Source organism: Lemur catta, chromosome 8 (genome assembly GCF_020740605.2).
Source record: "Lemur catta isolate mLemCat1 chromosome 8, mLemCat1.pri, whole genome shotgun sequence".
Lineage (NCBI taxonomy): Eukaryota > Metazoa > Chordata > Mammalia > Primates > Lemuridae > Lemur > Lemur catta.
The window spans coordinates 98,086,865-98,103,536 of NC_059135.1; the positions used below are offsets into that span (position 1 = coordinate 98,086,865).

A 16,672-nucleotide genomic window follows, 5' to 3' on the forward strand; every position below is an offset into this window, starting at 1 on the left:
GGAATAAATCTATAAAACTGAAAGCAGATAAATAATAGAAAAAAATCAGTAATCTCAAAGTAATTTTTTAAAAAGATCAATAAATTAATAAATCTCTGGACAAGACAAAAAGAGAAATGCTACCAATTAATTTCTGCAATAAAGAGAATATCACAGATTCTTAATACATTAATAGCATAAGAAAAAATATTACAAGAAATCTAAGCCCATAAATTCAACAATTTTTATGAAATTGACATATGCTTTAAATAATCATACTACTAAAATTTACTCAAGAAAGAACAGACAACCTAAAATAACCCTGTATCTTTTTGTAAAATTGTGTCTATCATTTAAACCCTCCCCACAATAAAAGTTCAAGCCCTGATAATTTCACTGATGAATTCTAAATGTTTATAAAATAAATAATACTACATCTTTCATTCCACACAGCAGAAGATAATGAAATACTCACTAACTCATCTTATGATGCCAGAATTATCCTAATACCAAAACTAGACAAAAACATTACAAGCAAAGAAATATACAGACTAATATCCACAAAAACACAAAATTTTTCAACAAAAAATTTGCAAACCAAATTCAGCTTTATATTATATATCATGATAAAAGAGGATTTTACTAGAATGTAAGGCTGGTTTGATATTCAAAAACTAATGAGTGTAACTCATAGTGACAGACAAAAGAAGAAAAATCACAGTCATCTCAATAGAAACAGAAAACAAATATTAGACAAAATGCCCCATCAACTCCTGATAAAACTCATAACAAACTAGGAATAGAAGGGATTTTATAAACTTGATAATGGGTTTCTACTATAAATCTACAGCTAAAATCATAGTTAATAATGAAAGACTATATTCTTTGGCTCTACTTTTACAAAGTAAGAATCTTTACCCCAACCCCTCCTATTCTGCATCATCATGGAAGTCCTGCACAATTGAATAGGTAAGATAAATAATTAAAAGTCAAATGGATCAGAAAGGAAGAAACACATTTTATTTGCAGGTGATGTAATTGTCTACATAGAAATTTCTAAATAATCTACAGTACCAAAATATCTAACTGAAATAATGGCAAGGTTGTAGAATACAAAACCAAAACAGAAAAACCATATATTTCTATATATTAACAATAAAAAAACATAATTCAAGATTTAAAATAAAAATACTATTTATGGTCACACCAAAAATGAAAAATTAATGTAAAATATAAAAAAAAATTTACAGGATTCATATGTCAAAAATCACAAAGCATTAATGAAAGAAATAAAAAATGATTTACATAAATTGAGAAGTATGCAATGTTCTTGATTTCCAAGACTCGATATTGTTAAAATGTCAAGACTCTCTAATTTTATACATAGATAGAATGCAATCCCAATGCAAATTTCAGCAGGACTCTTTGTATATATGAACAATATGACTAAAATTTACGTGGCACAGACCAAGGAATTAGAATAGGTAAAACAACCTTGGAAAACAAAATTGAAGTTGGAGAACTCATCTGATTTCAAGACCTACTATAAGGATAGGTAACTGAAACAGCATGGTATTAGCAAAAGAATAGACAAATAGAATGGTGGAGCAGCATAAAGATTCCAAAAATATATCTACACAACTTAATTGGGTTCCTGGGGGGTGGACTCAGCCTATTCCACCTCCCTCAGCTGAGCCTAGAGTAGAGGGGCCAGGCCACCTCACCGGGGAAGGCGTTTACATAAGGAGCCTAGCCTGGGCTGTCCTAGCCTCACATTTACTTGGCCACCATAACCTGGCAGGAGGAGCTGGTAAAAACGATGAAAAGCTGACTGATGGGAAAAAAAAAAGGAAAATAAATAAAATAAAATAACTCCCCACAAGTATAATCAACAGATTTTTAGCAAAAATCAGAAAGTAATTCAAAGATATCTTTAAAACAAAAAGCACTATGCCTTTTGACAACTATATAAAAAATAAAACTTTCTATATGTGAAAAAGTCATTAATAAAACACTAGCAAATCAAACCCAGAAGTATACAGAAAGGAGTATACTCTATGATAAAGTGGAATTTATCCTAGAAATGCAAGGTTGATTTAACATCTAAAAATGAATTAATGTAAAACACCTTATTGATAAAACATAAAATACATAATTATCTTAATAATTGGAGAAAAAGTAATAGACAAAATTCAACACCCATTCAGATAAAAACAATCAAAAAAATAGGGAGAAAGATAGTCCCTTAGCCCGGTAAAGAACATCAAAGAAAAGCACAGCTAAGAATTAACTTAAAGGTGAATGACTCAACGCTTCCACCTAAGAGAATGTCTGGTCTCACTAATTCTATTCAACATTTGACTGCCTGTGCTATTAAGAGGTATCAGGCAAGAAAATGAATTAAAATGCATCCAGATTGGAAAAGAAGAAGTAAAACTTTCTGTTTGCACATTACATGATCTTGTATGTAAAAAACCTTAAGAAATTTAAGAAAATTATTAGAACTAATAAATCAGGTCAGCAAGCTTGCAGGATACAAGGTAAATATACAAAAAAGTTAATAGTACTCCTATATACTGGCAATAAACAAACCCAAATGAAATTTTTTTTATTATTTCAGCTCATCATGGGGGTGCATAAGATCAGGTTATATACATTGACCATGTCCCACCCATCCCCCTGAGTCAGAGCCTCAAGCGTGTCTATTCTCCAGACAGTGCGCCTGGCACTCACCATGTAGTCATACCTCCATCCCCTCCTCCCACCCACCCACCTCCCCGAATAAGCACCTTCAAGCATGACCATTCCCCAGACAGTGCGCAACGCACTCATCATGTAGGCATACACCCATCCCCTCCCCCCACCCCCTGTCTCAGTCTGATATCCGATTGATATCCTTCCCCGATGTGCATTTAGGTGATGATCAGGGAAACCAATTTTCTGGTGAGTACATGTGATGCTTGTTTTTCCATTCTTTGGATACTTCACTTAATATAATGGGTTCCAACTCTCTCCAGGAGAACCAAAGAGATGTCGTATCATTGTTATTTCTTATAGCTGAGTAATACTCCATGGTATACATATACCACAGTTAACTAATCCATTCGTGGATTGATGGGCACTTGGGTTGTTTCCACATCTTTGTGATTGTAAATTGTGCTGCTATAAACATTCGGGTACAGGTGTCTTTGTTATAGAATGTTTTTTGTTCTTCTGGGTATATGCCCAATAAAGGGATTGCTGGATCAAATGGTAGGTCTACTTGAATCTGTTTAAGGTACCTCCATAATGCTTTCCACAGGGGTTGCACTAGTTTGCATTCCCACCAGCAGTGTATGAGTGTTCCTGTCTCCCTGCATCCACGCCAACATGTGTTGCTTTGAGACTTTTTGATAAAGGCCATTCTCACTGGAGTTAAGTGGTATCTCATTGTGGTTTTGATTTGCATTTCCCTGATGATTGGGGATGGTGAGCATTTTTTCATATGTTTGTTAGCCATTCTTATATCTTCTTTTGAAAAATTTCTATTCATGTCCTTTGCCCACTTTTTGGTAGGGTTGTTTGATTTTTTCTTGCTGATTTGCCAGAGTTCTAAATAGATTCTTGTTATCAGACCTTTATCTGATGTGTAGTATGTGAAAATTTTTTCCCATTCTGTAGGCTGTCTGTTTATTTTCGTGACTGTTTCTTTGGCTGTGCAGAAGCTTTTTAATTTAATCAGGTCCCATTTATTCATTTTTGTTGTTGCTGTGACTGCCTTAGGGGTTTTCTTCATAAATGCTTTGCCTAGACCAATGTCTGTAAGAGTCTTTCCTACATTTTCTTCTAGAATTCTAATAGGTTCCCACCTAAGATTTAAGTCTGTTAGCCACCGTGATTTGATTTTTATGAGAGGTGAAAGCTGTGGGTCCTGTTTTAGTCTTCTACATGTGGCTATCCAGTTTTCCCGGCACCATTTATTAAATAAGGAATCTTTTCCCCAGAGTATGTTTTTGTCTGCTTTGTCAAAGATTAGATGGCTATATAAGGACGGTTTTATATTTGGATTTTCTGTTCTGTTCCATTGGTCTATATCCCTGCCCTTGTGCCAGTACCAAGCAGTTTTAATAATCACAGCTTTGCAGTATAATTTGAAGTCTGGTAAATTAATATCTCCCATTTTGTTTTTGTTGCTTAAAATTGCTTTTGTTAACGGGGACTTCTCTGCTTCCACACAAAGCGTAGAATTATTCTTTCTATATCTGTGAAAAATGATGTTGGTAATTTAATAGGGATGGCATTGAATCTGTAGATAACTTTGGGCAGTATAGTCATTTTAACAATGTTGATTCTTCCGATCCATGAGCATGGTATTGTTTTCCACCTATTTACATGTTCTGCGATTTCCTTCCTCAGTGTTTCGTAGTTCTCCCAATAGAGGTTCTTTAACTCCTTAGTTAAATATATTCCAAGGTATTTTATTTTCTTTGTTGCTATTTTGAAGGGTATTGAATCCTTAATTTGGTTCTCTGTTTGACTGTTATTGGCATATATGAAAGCCTCTGATTTGTGTGTATTGATTTTGTATCCCGAGACTTTACTGAATTCATTGATCAAAATTTTTTTATAACTTTAATTTTCATTTCAGCATACTAGGAGGTACAAAAGTTTAGGTTATGTATATTTCCCTTGCCCCCCTCCATCCCCAAGTCAGAGCTTCAAATGTGTCGATCCCCTAGATTGTGCACATCGCACTCATTATGTAGGTATATATCCATCTCCTCCCCCCTATATCTGCCCAACACCCGATTAATGTTATTCCTAAGTGTGCTCTTAGGTGATGATCGGTGAAATCAATTTGATGGTGAGTATATGTGGTGCTTATTTTTCCATTCTTGGGATACTTCACTTAATAGAATGGTTTCCAGGTGTATCCAGGAAAATACAAGAGGTGATATATCACCATTGTTTCTTATAGCTGAGTAGTACTCCATGGTCTACATATACTACATTTTATTAATCCACTCATGTATTAATGGGCACTTGGGTTGTTTCCACATCTTTGCTATTGTGCATTGTGCTGCTATAAACATTCGGGTGCAGATGTCTTTTTTATAGAATGTCTTTTGCTCTTTGGGTTAGATCCCCAATAATGGGATTGCTGGATCAAATGGTAGGTCTACTTGTATCTCTTTAAGGTTTCTCCATATTGCTTTCCACAGAGGTTGCACTAGTTTGCACTCCCCCTACCAGTGTATGAGTGCTCCTGTCTCTCCACATCCATGCCAACATTTATTGTTTAGGGACTTTTTGATAAAGACCATTCTCACTGGAGTTAAGTGATATCTCATTGTGGTTTTGATTTGAATTTCTCTGACAATTAGAGATGTTGAGCATTTTTTCATATGTTTGTTGCACATTCTTCTGTCTTCTTTTGAAAAATTTCTACTCATGTCCTTTGCCCACTTTTTGATAGGGTTGTTTGATTTTTTCTTGCTGATTTTCCTGAGTTCTAAAAAGATTCTAGTTATCATTCCTTTATCTGATGTGTAGTATGTGAAATTTTTTTTTCGTTCTGTAGTTTGTCTGTTTGCTCTTGTGTCAGTTTCTTTGGCTGTGCAGAAGCTTTTTAATTTAATCAGGTCCCATTTATTTATTTTTGTTGTTGCTGTGATGACCTTGGGGGTTTTCCTCATAAATTCTTTGCCTAGGCCAATGTCTGTAAGATTTTTTCCCACATTTTCTTCTAGAATTCTAATTTTGCACCTAAAGATTAAGTCTGTTATCCACCGTGATTTGACTTTTGTGAGAGGTGAAAGCTGTGAGTCCTGTTTCAGTCTTCTACATATGGCTATCCAGTTTTCCCTGCACCATTTATTAAATAAGGATTCTTTTCCTCAGAGTATGTTTTTGTCTGCTTTGTCAAAGATTAGATGGCTATATGAGGATGGTTTTATATCTGGATTCTCGATTCTGTTCCACTGGTCTGTGTCCCTGTTCTTGTGCCAATACTAAGTGGTTTTAATAACTACAGCCTTGTAGTATAGTTTGAAGTCTGGTAAATTAATACTTCCCATTTTGTTCTTATTGCCTAAAATTGCTTTTGATAAATGGGGTCTTCTCTGGTTCCATACAAAGCATAAAATTATTTTTTCTATATCTGTGAAAAATGATGTTGGTAATTTAATAGGGATTGCATTGAATCTCTTGATCACTTTGGGTAGTATAGATAGTCTAACAGTGTTGATTCTTCCGAACCATAAGCATGGTATGGTTTTCTACCTGTTTATGTGCTCTGCGATTTCCTTCCTCAGTGTTTCATAGTTCTCCCTGAAGAGGTCTTTTACCTCCTTAGGTAAATGTATTCCTAGGTACTTTATTTTCTTTGTTGCTATTGTGAAGGGCATTGAGTCACTAATTTAGTTCTCAGTTTCACTGTTATTGGCATATATGAATGCCTCTGATTTGTATGCATTGATTTTGTATCCTGAGACTTTACTGAATTCATTGATCAATTCCTGGAGTCTCTTGGTTGAATCACAGGGGTTTTCTATATATAATATCATATCATCAGCAAAGAGTGAGAGTTGGATCTCTTCTGTCCCTATTTGGGCACCCTCGATTCTGCTCTCTTGCCTGATTGCTCTGGCAAAGACATCCAGCACTATGTTGAATAGCAGTGGGGACAGTGGACAGCCTTGTCTGGTTCCAATTCTAAGTGGAAATGCTTTCAATTTTTACCTATTCAGTATGATGTTGGCTGCAGATTTGGCATATATGGCTAGTATCATTTTTAGGTAGGCCCCATCTATGCCTACTTTGTTAAGCGTTGAATTTTCTCAAATGCTTTTTCTGCATCTATTGAAAGGATCATATTGTCTTTGTTTTTTCTTATATTTATGTTATGAATTACATTTATAGATTTGCATATATTGAACCATCCCTGCATCTCTGGGATGAAGCCCACTTGGTCATGATGAATTATTTTCTTGGTAAGCACCTGGATTCAATTTGCTAGGATTTTATTGAGAATTTTGACATCTATATTCATAAAGGATATTGGTCTGTAGTATTCGTTTATTGTTGCGTGCTGTCCTCGTTTTGGTATCAAGGTTATGTTGGCTTCATAAAATGTGTTGGGGAGGATTCCTTCTCGATGTTGTGAAATAACTTTGCAGGATAGGCACCAGTTTTCTTTGTAGATTTGGTAAAATTGGCTTGAAACCATCTGGTCTGGGGCTTTTCTTTTTGGGAAGGCTTTTTATTGCTGTTTAGATTTCAATTCTTGATATTGGTCTGTTCAGGAATTCTATTTCTTCCTGGTTGAGCCTAGAGAGGCTGTGTGTTTCTAAAAATTTGTCCATTTCCTCCAAATTTTCCAGTTTGTGTGCATAAAGGTTTTTGTAGAATTCATGGATGATATCTTGTATCTCTGTCTCATCAGTTGTAATTTCTCCTTTCATGTTCCTGAGGAAGTTATTAGAGATTTTTCTTTCCTGCTCTTAGTCTACCTAAAGGTGTGCCAATTTTGTTTATCTTTTCAAAGAACCAACTTTTTGTTTTATTAGTCTTCCATATGGTTTTCCTGTTGTCCATTTCATTTAGTTCTGATTTGATTTTATTGATTTCTCTCCTTCTGCTGGGTTTGGGGTTGGTCTGTTCTTCTTTTTCCAACTCTTTGAGTCTATCCATTAGGTTGCCTACTTGCAAATTTTCTGTCTTTTGGATACAGGCATTTATGGAAATAAATTTTCCTCTCCAGGCTCCTTTAGCTGTGTCCCACAGATTTTGATAACTTGTGTCTCCTTTGTCATTAGGTTCAAAGAATCTTTTGATTTCTGTCTTGATTTCTTCATTTATAAAATAATCATTCAGGAGAAGGTTGTTCAGCTTCCATGAATTTGAGTAGAAATGCAAATTTCTGTCAGGGTTGATTTCTACTTTTACTCCACTGTGATCTGAGAAGATGCATGGTATAATTTCTATTTTTTTTTTTTAGTTTTTTGAGGCATACTTTGTGTCCTAGGATATGGTCAGTCTTATAGAATGTCCCATAATCTGATTAGAAGAACGTATATTCAGTGGATTTTGGATATAATGTCCTGTAAATGTCAGTCAGGCCCATGTGTTCTAGCGTTCTGTTTAAGTCCATTATTTCTTTGTTTATTTTCTGTTTGGAGGATCTGTCCTGTGCTATCAGCAGTGTGTTGAAGTCTCTGGCTATTATGTTGCTGCTGTTTATCATTTGGTTTAGATCAAGTAGGGTTTGCTTTATGAATCTGGGTGCACCTAAGTTGGGTGTATATATATTAAGTATACTTATGTCTTCTTGTTGTACTGTACCCTTCACCATTATATAGTGACCATCATTGTCTTTCATTACTTTTATTGATTTAAAAACTAAGTTGTCTGAGACCAAAACCGCCATGCCAGCCTTCTTTTGGCTTCCATTTGCTTGAAATATTGATTTCCACCCCTTTATTTTCAGTCTAAATGCATCCTTGCAGGTTAGATGAGTTTCCCGGAGATAGAAGATACTTGGCTTGTATTTTTTTTTTATCCATTATGCTAGTCTATGTCTCTAGAGTGGGGAGTTCAAACCATTCACATTTCTTGAGAGAACTAATTGGTGGGGCAGATTTCTGTTCATCCTGTTGTGTAGAACTTCATTGTGAAGTTTTCTCTCTTGAGCCATTGTGGTGTCTGGCCTTTGATCTTTAGCTTTTGAGTAGTTTTACATTCATGAGTGTTTCTCATGCTGGTCCATGTGCAATTCTGTTTTGAGTAATTTTTGGAGGGCTGGTCTTGTCTTGGTGAATTCCCTCAGTCTTTGTTTACCTGAGAATCTGTTAATTTCTCCTTTGTATACAAAATTTAGCTTTGCTGGGTACAAGATTCTAGCCTGGGCATTATTCTTTTTCAGAAGAGTGAGGATGGGGCCCCAGTCTCTTCTTGCTTGTAAAGTTTCAGTTCAGAAATCTGGTGATATTCAGATGGGCTTTCCTTTGCATATTACTTGTTTCTTTCACCTTACAGCTCAAAGAAGTACCTCTTTAGTGGATATTTTGGTCAGTCTGATGACTGCATGACATGATGTCTTCCTATTTGCAATGAATCTCCCTAGGGTACTTTGGGCTTCTTGTACCTGTATATCTAGATTTTTAGCAAGGCCTGGGAAATGTTCCTTAATTATATCTTCAAATAGCTTATCCAACCTTTTGGTATTATCTTCTTCATCCTCAGGAATGCCGATAACTCTCACATTAAGCTTCTTCACATAATCCCACATTTATTGCAGACTCTGATCTTTTCTCTTATTTCTTTGCTCTATCTGTGTGACTGACTTATTTAATAGGAAGGTGTTATCTTCAGTCTCTGAAATTCTTTCTTCTGTTTGATCTACTCTGCTCTTGAGGCTTTCCACTGTGTTTTGTGGTTCTCTGAATAAATTCTTCATTTCCAGGAGTTCAGTTTGATTTTTCTTTAATATTTCGATTTCTTTAGTGAATTTTTCTTCCAAGTCCTGGATTTTTTTTGTGGTTTCTTTGTGTTGGTTATCCATTTTTTCTTTCAAGCACTGAGTTTTCTTACGATCCATGTTTGAAGTTCTTCTTCTGTCATTTTAGTGTTCTGAGTTTGGTTAATGTCTATTGCTGGAGACCTGGTGTTCCTCTTTGGGGGTGTCCTTTCTGTTTGATTCTTCATACTTCCAGAGTTCTTTCACTGATTCCTTCCCATCTGGATCAGCTATTGCTTCTTACCTTTAGATTTTCATTTGGATGGTGACACATCCTGTTTAGTCTCTGAACCAGTACATGGTGTTTGAGAGTGAGATTCGACCACACCTTATATGATGAGTCCATAGATGCAGTAAAAGATTGTGCAGAATGACCTCCTTGTCAGTATGTAGTGCTTGCTGGGAGGAGTAGGCTGCAGAGTTGTTTTTGGGTCCTGTAACCAGCTCTTGTTCCTCTGGAGAGGCACTCTAGTGCCTCACGTGGTGGTTGGGGCCCTGGGACTTCCAGGTTTGTCCTTATTCTGCACCTCAGTGGGGGCAGGTTGGGGAGTGAGTCTGGGTAAAGCTGGGTTGGGTGAGCCTGTCCTCAGGCTCAACAAATGCTGTTAGCAGGGGTCAAATATCTGTTCTTTGTCTCTAGGCATAGCTGCCAGGGAGGGGATGGAATGGCCCTACCCAGTAGGAAGGTCTGTGTGTGGGGGTGAGGCTTTATGAGACCTACAGTCTAGAGCAGGCCTTGATCCTTTCACTCTACCCTATTCCACAGTTTCTCCTGGCCTCTGTCAGCAGGCAGGACCTCAATTCAGTGGATCCCCCTGGCTGTCACGCAGGCCAGGAGGTTCCCTCCCCAGTATTGAAGCCTGGGCAGGGTGAATGGCCTTCCTGTGAGAGGAGAGTTGCCCCTTAGGCACAGTGATCTGCCCCTGAAGGCATACACACCCTCAGTAGGTTCATTCACAGATATCCCTTCTGTGCCCCAGGGCAATGCGATCAAGACCTGGGTGTATGGGATCTGGTCTGCAGGCCTGTCCCCTGGGCCCTGGAGATCAATCCCTGACCCTTCCAGGGAGAGGAGTTCTGGTCTCAAGTCACTCATGGGGTGCCCAAGCTGGATCAATGTCTCTCCACCTCGGGATTTGCCCTTCTGTCCTGGAGTCACCAGGCAAGCAGCACCGGGGATGACTGAGGGGTAGGGAGCTCACAATCTGAGTACCCCTCAGTCTGTTGTAGGTCCCCAAAAGGAAATGTCCCATTGCCTGCAGATGCCTCTGAGTGGTGGCTAAATTGTCTGTCTCGGCAGTAGCCGGTAGGGAAACAGGAGGGGAGAATGAAGCAATATGGCACCTGCTGATTGGCTTGGGTCTGTGACCAGGAGGTGCCTCAAGGGAGCTGGGACCCCAGTGCCCTGTCTTCAATGGGCCCACGGCCCACTGGTGGCAGGCATCTCTGGGCTGGTATGGGTGGGCATGTCTCTCCACTCAGGAGCCCTCCTGAAGTCCAAAACACAAAGGAGAGGAAATGTAGCTGCTCTACCTACAGTTGCTGCTGGTCTCCAAGCCTTCCAGGGGCCTCTCTCCTTCTAGTTTTCCTCTGCAACTTCTTCCCGTGGAGTCTCCTGTAGTTTCAGACACCCTACCTTCGACCCTCGTCTACTCCACATCTGTCTGCCTGTCCCTTCTCCTTCATCTTCTTCTAAAATCTGTCTTTCTTGCAAAGCCACCCCAGCTGGCGTTTTTTCTCATCCGCCATCTTGCCCCTCCCCCAAATGAAATTAACAAAACAACTCCATGTATAATTGCACTAAAAAACAAAATATTAAGAATAAACTTCACCAGAAAAGACCAAAACTTACACGTTGAAAACTACAAAACATTGTTTAAAAAATAAATGAAAAAATGAAAAACATCCTATGCTTATGTGTCAGAAGACTTTATAGTGTTAAAATGTTAATTATAATCCAAATTTATCTACAGATTCAATGCAATTTCTAACAAAATTCAGCTGATATCTTTGAAAAAATTTACAAAGTAAACCTAAAATTCTTAGGAAATGCAAAGGACCCTGAATAGACAAAAGAATACCGAACAACAAATCCAAAGTATTCATACCTCCCAATCTGAAAAATTACTACAAAGCTACATTAATCAAGACAGCATGGTACTGGCAAAAAATAGACATGTAAATCAATGGAATACAGTTGAAAGTTCAGAAATAAATCTTCCCATTTATGGCTATTTATTTTCTGACAAAGTGGCTCATGACTTAAAGGTAAAACCTTAAACTATAAAGCTTCTGAAAGAAAACATAAGAAAAGAAATGGTGACCTTGGATTAACCAAAGAATTGTTAACTATAACACCAAAAGTATGACCCATAGAAGAAAAACTTGGTAAATTGAACTTTGTTTCAATTAAAAACATTTGTTTAGGGCACAGTCATTCATTGCTAGTGAGACTATAAAATATCACAGCCACATATGAAAAACTTATTTGTTTTTTTATAAAGTTAAACATATTCCTTCCATATGATCCCAAAATCCACTTCTAAATTTCTACTCAAGAAAAATGAAATATTGTATTCACATAAAAATATGTATGCGAATGTTTATGGAAGTTTTATTCATATTTTCCCAAACTGGAAACAACCAGATGTCTTTCAACACATGAATGCATAAACAATCTGTAGTATATCCATACATTAAAATACTACTCCTATTAAAAGAAACAAACTATTTATTCATGGAACAACTTGTATGGCCCTTAAATGCCTTTTATAAAGTGAAAGAAGCCAGATCCAAAAGGCTACATATTGTATGATTCCATTTATATTGCATTCTGTAAAAGGAAAAACTAGAATAAAGAAAACCAATCAGTAGTTTCCAAGGGTTGGGATAAGGGGTAATTGTCCACAAGAGGGCAGTTTAGGTGAAAATTTGGAGTGAGAGAAGTGTTTAGTATGGAATGGTGCTAGTGGATGTACAACTCAATTATTTGTCTAAACCCTGTAAAGTTATACAAAACAAACTTTGAACTGTATTGTATATACTTTTTAAAATTCAGCACCTTTTTATCATAAGAACATTTAACAAAATAGGCATAGATGGGACTTACCTAAAAATGATAAAAGCTATATGTGACAAACCCACAGCCAACATCATACTGAACAAGGAAAAATTGAAAGCATTCCTGCTTAGAACTGGAACCAGACAAGATTGCCTTCTATCACCACTTCTATTCAACATAGTGCTGGAAGTCCTACCAAGAGCAATCAGATAAGAGAAGGGCATCCAAATGGGGGCAGAAGAGGTCAAACTATTGTTCTTTGCTGATGATATGATCTTATGTCTAGAAAAGCCCAAAGATTCTGCCATGAGACTACTGGAATTGATAAACAAATTCAGCAAAGTCTCAGGTTACAATATCAATGCACACAAATCAGTAGCATTCCTATACACCAACAACAGTCAAGCTGAGAACCAAATCAAAGACTCAACACCATTCATGTTATCAACAAAGACTAAAAAATAGCTAGAAATATATTTAATGAAGGAAGTGAAAAATATCTACGGGGAGAACTATGAAAGTCTGAGGAAGGAAATTGCAGAGGACCTAAACAGGTGGAAATCCATACCATGCTCATGGGTCAGCAGAATCAACATTTTAAAATGTCTGTACTACACAAAATGATCTACAGATTCAATGCAATCCCTATTAAAATACCAACATCATTTTTTGCAGATCTAGAGAAAATAATTCTCTGCTTAGCTCAAAATTTTAAAAAATAGAAAAAATATTAAAAGGCATTATACCAGAGTAAAAGTGGTTTAACTGATTTCTCCAGATATATCCCTCTTATATTAGGTCATACTTTTTGATTATATGATATACATGTTCTGATCCCTGGAACCTGTGGATATGTTGTCGTATAGGCAAAAAAAGGATTTTCTAGCTAAGGACTTTATCCTGGACTGTCCAGATGGTCCCAAAGATGCAATCACAAAAGTCCTTATAAAAGGAGGCAGGAAGGTCAAAGATGGAGATCTAGGCAGGAGATAAGACTATGATGCTAAAAGCAGAGTGAGATTTGAAGATGCCATGGTACTGGCTTTAAAGATGTATCAAGTGCAACAAGCCAAAGAATACCAAGAATTCCAGCTCTAGAAGCTGGAAAAGGCAAGGAAACTAATGCTTTCCTGGAACTTCTGGAGGGAAAGTGGCCCTGCTGACACCTTGATTTTGTCACAGTGAAACTGATTTTGAACTTATGACCTCCAGAACTGTAAGAAAATAAGTTTGTGTTGTTTTAAGCCAATAGTATTATGACAATTTGTTAGAGCAACAATAGGAAAGTAACACATATCAATATATCAATTCAGAAATGAAGTGGGATAAAAATTGATAAACTGGATTTCATTTTAAAACAAAGTCAGCAAAAATGCACTTGACTGTAATTGTAATGCCACATGGACACAGTGAGATTTTTCAGCCTGTGAATGGAAACTTTTAAATGAATTATCAGAATATGTTTTAGAAGACCTAGATTTCAAGTTTAGTTGGGTACTCACTAGCAATTTCTGATGACTACTACCTTCTAGGCACAATCATAGCAATGCCACATTCTATAGCAACAGCGTTATGTCTTTCTCTCATTTTATGTAATAGATATGACCATTGAGAGTTAGTTATCATATATCTATAGCTAAATTAATAAAAGCTTTAAGTGCAACTGCATATTATCTGTGAACATGACCAGGTTTATGGATGCCCTGCAGGAGTGAGTGTGCCCAATATAAAATTGAGAGAAGCAGGAGAAGTGGTGTTCACTTCCCCCTCCCAGATGTCCTACAGAAATTCCATTTGGGGGCAGTGGTTGAGCTTTCAGGCGGGAAAAGAAAAAGGATAATGATGCTAGGTGGGCAGACCTCTGGGCCATCTTTCTCAGGCTCGATGAGGTCCCATGTGTTCATACAGGGGCTAGAAGTTCTCAGATTAGAGCAAGTTTCGACATTTATAATTTTGTTTAGGTCAATTTCTTTACTTAACCACTCTCTTGCCTGGGAGGGTTCCTCACCACCCTATCAGACTGTCCAAAGCAGAAATTCATATCTGAAAGGCCATGGCTCTCATTTTAGTTTACTAAAGTATCACCAGCCTATGATTGTATTTTTATGAAAATAAAAGAGATCCAGATACTATCTTGTTTAGGATCTCTTGTTTAGTGTATAGGGAAAAAGAAAACTAATGTTTAATATAAAAATGTAAAATCTTTAAGTCAGAGATGGTCAAGGACATACCCGTTTACAATAGGTATAATTTTGATTCACAATATTTTGCATGGATTAATTTGAAACAAAGTATGTCCACATGAGGGTGAGTAAAGCAAAGTGGAGGAGGAACAAGTCCAAACTGTTAAATGTTTATGAACATGTCAAGGTCAGTGCCACACAGTGGAACGTATATATGTTTTGGCCCCATATCCTGGGTCCTCTTGTTAGGTCTGGTACAGGGTAAACAGGTGGCAAACAGATGGCTAAGGCCAGAGAGCAGGAACTGAACCATAGTTAGAAACCAAATTGTAGCTAGGAACCAAACTGCAGCTAGGAACTGTTCCCTGGTGGGAACATACATATTAATAGTAAAAAGTTCCTAGTAACCTTAAACTGACTTAGAGCTCATTACCATCTAATTAGCATAACATGGGTGGAGCTTCATAAAAGAGAAACTGTTGTATAGCCTACCCTGTTATGTAACCTGCCACGTGATCTGTTGTAGACCCACAACCTGTCAATCACCCCCAAAGGCAGGAAAGGGCAACCAATCCTGCCAGGGGAAAGGCGGGACAAACTAGTGGCTTATAAAAGGCAACATGTGCTCAGCCTCCAGCGTGTCTTTCTGCCCTCCTGGGGACTGACCGGTTCCACTCTCGCTGGAACGCATCTTCCCTTTATGTAGCTTCCTTTACTTTAGTTCTTTCTTTTATGTGATAAACTGTATTAAGTTGCTCTGGGCATGTGATCTCTCTGTCATCCGCTCGACTCCACACCAGGACTCATTCTTGACACTGGGAACCGGGAGACCAGGGAATGTCACACAGAGGAACCTAAGAGTCTGGTTAATTAACAGTTTGGTATTTTGAATAATGTATTTAGTTAACATCTCTCCCTTTCTGTTTCCTCATCTGCTACAGGATAAAATCTGTATCACTGGGTTGTTATGAGGCTACAACTAAATGAGGCAAAGTACAATAATAATAATGATAACAAAGTAAATCAGATGGCTAATGGCTAATATATGAGATAAGAATAATATGCTATGACATTATTTAGAAGTTTATTTAAAAAACAATATTATCTAATTTCTAGATGATGCTAAAAACTGATCCATCATTTTGAGTCAAGTAAAGAATCATTATTTCTTTGCTGGGTCATACATTTCTAGAGTAACAGATATTAGTCTAACCTAATTCACCTTAACTAGTTAGAACGTTTAGCTGGTATCAATCCAAATTTGAGTTACAAAAATTTACTGTTTTCAGAAAATAAATTTTCTGGCTTAAAAGTCATATAATAGTTTGCAATAAACTAACAAACAGCTACTAAATAAAGACACACAGAAGAATTCTTCCAGTCTTCAGACATAACTGATGGGTATTTAGCAGAAATCTGCCCATAAGCCTAGGGGCTTCTTTAGACTTAGAAAGAAAGAGCTAAGCTAAGTAATTCATGTGTTCTTTATAGTCTTCTAAGACAATGACTTTCTTTGTTAGCACATTTATTTTTAAACATTTTAGAAAAAAACAACTTTATATTTCAATTTCTCTTTCTCAAGGGAATCTGAAGAAAAGAAGTCTTGTACATGTAACCACCTTTTCAAAGCAATCATAAAAAAATATAGTAACCATGGCTTGGGGACATAAATTATAACAATTACAATTATTTTATAATAAATGCTAGTATTTATAGAAATTGCAAGCTCATAAAAAGCTGTAAGTCTCACAATTTTACTGTGAGCATATGTATCCCCATTGTACAGATGAGGAAGCTGTGAATCATTTGGTCTAAAATAATGCAGCCCATAATAGAGCCACATCTTGAATACAAGCCCAATGCTTTTCCCATTATATTTTATATTCTCAGTTAAAACCAGTTAAATGGTGCAACTGGCTCATCTCCATTGGTTTAGTTTTCAAACCTCTGCAA

The 16,672-nt window shown here is 36.9% G+C and overlaps 1 non-coding gene across 1 annotated transcript; it reads left to right on the plus strand.

The window, feature by feature from the left end:
- Positions 1–1,627: 1,627 nt before the first annotated feature.
- LOC123644262 lies at positions 1,628–1,757 on the plus strand. Its single transcript, XR_006737079.1, has one exon. It is a non-coding gene; the product is annotated as a small Cajal body-specific RNA 21 (non-coding RNA).
- The last annotated feature ends 14,915 nt before the right edge of the window (positions 1,758–16,672 follow it).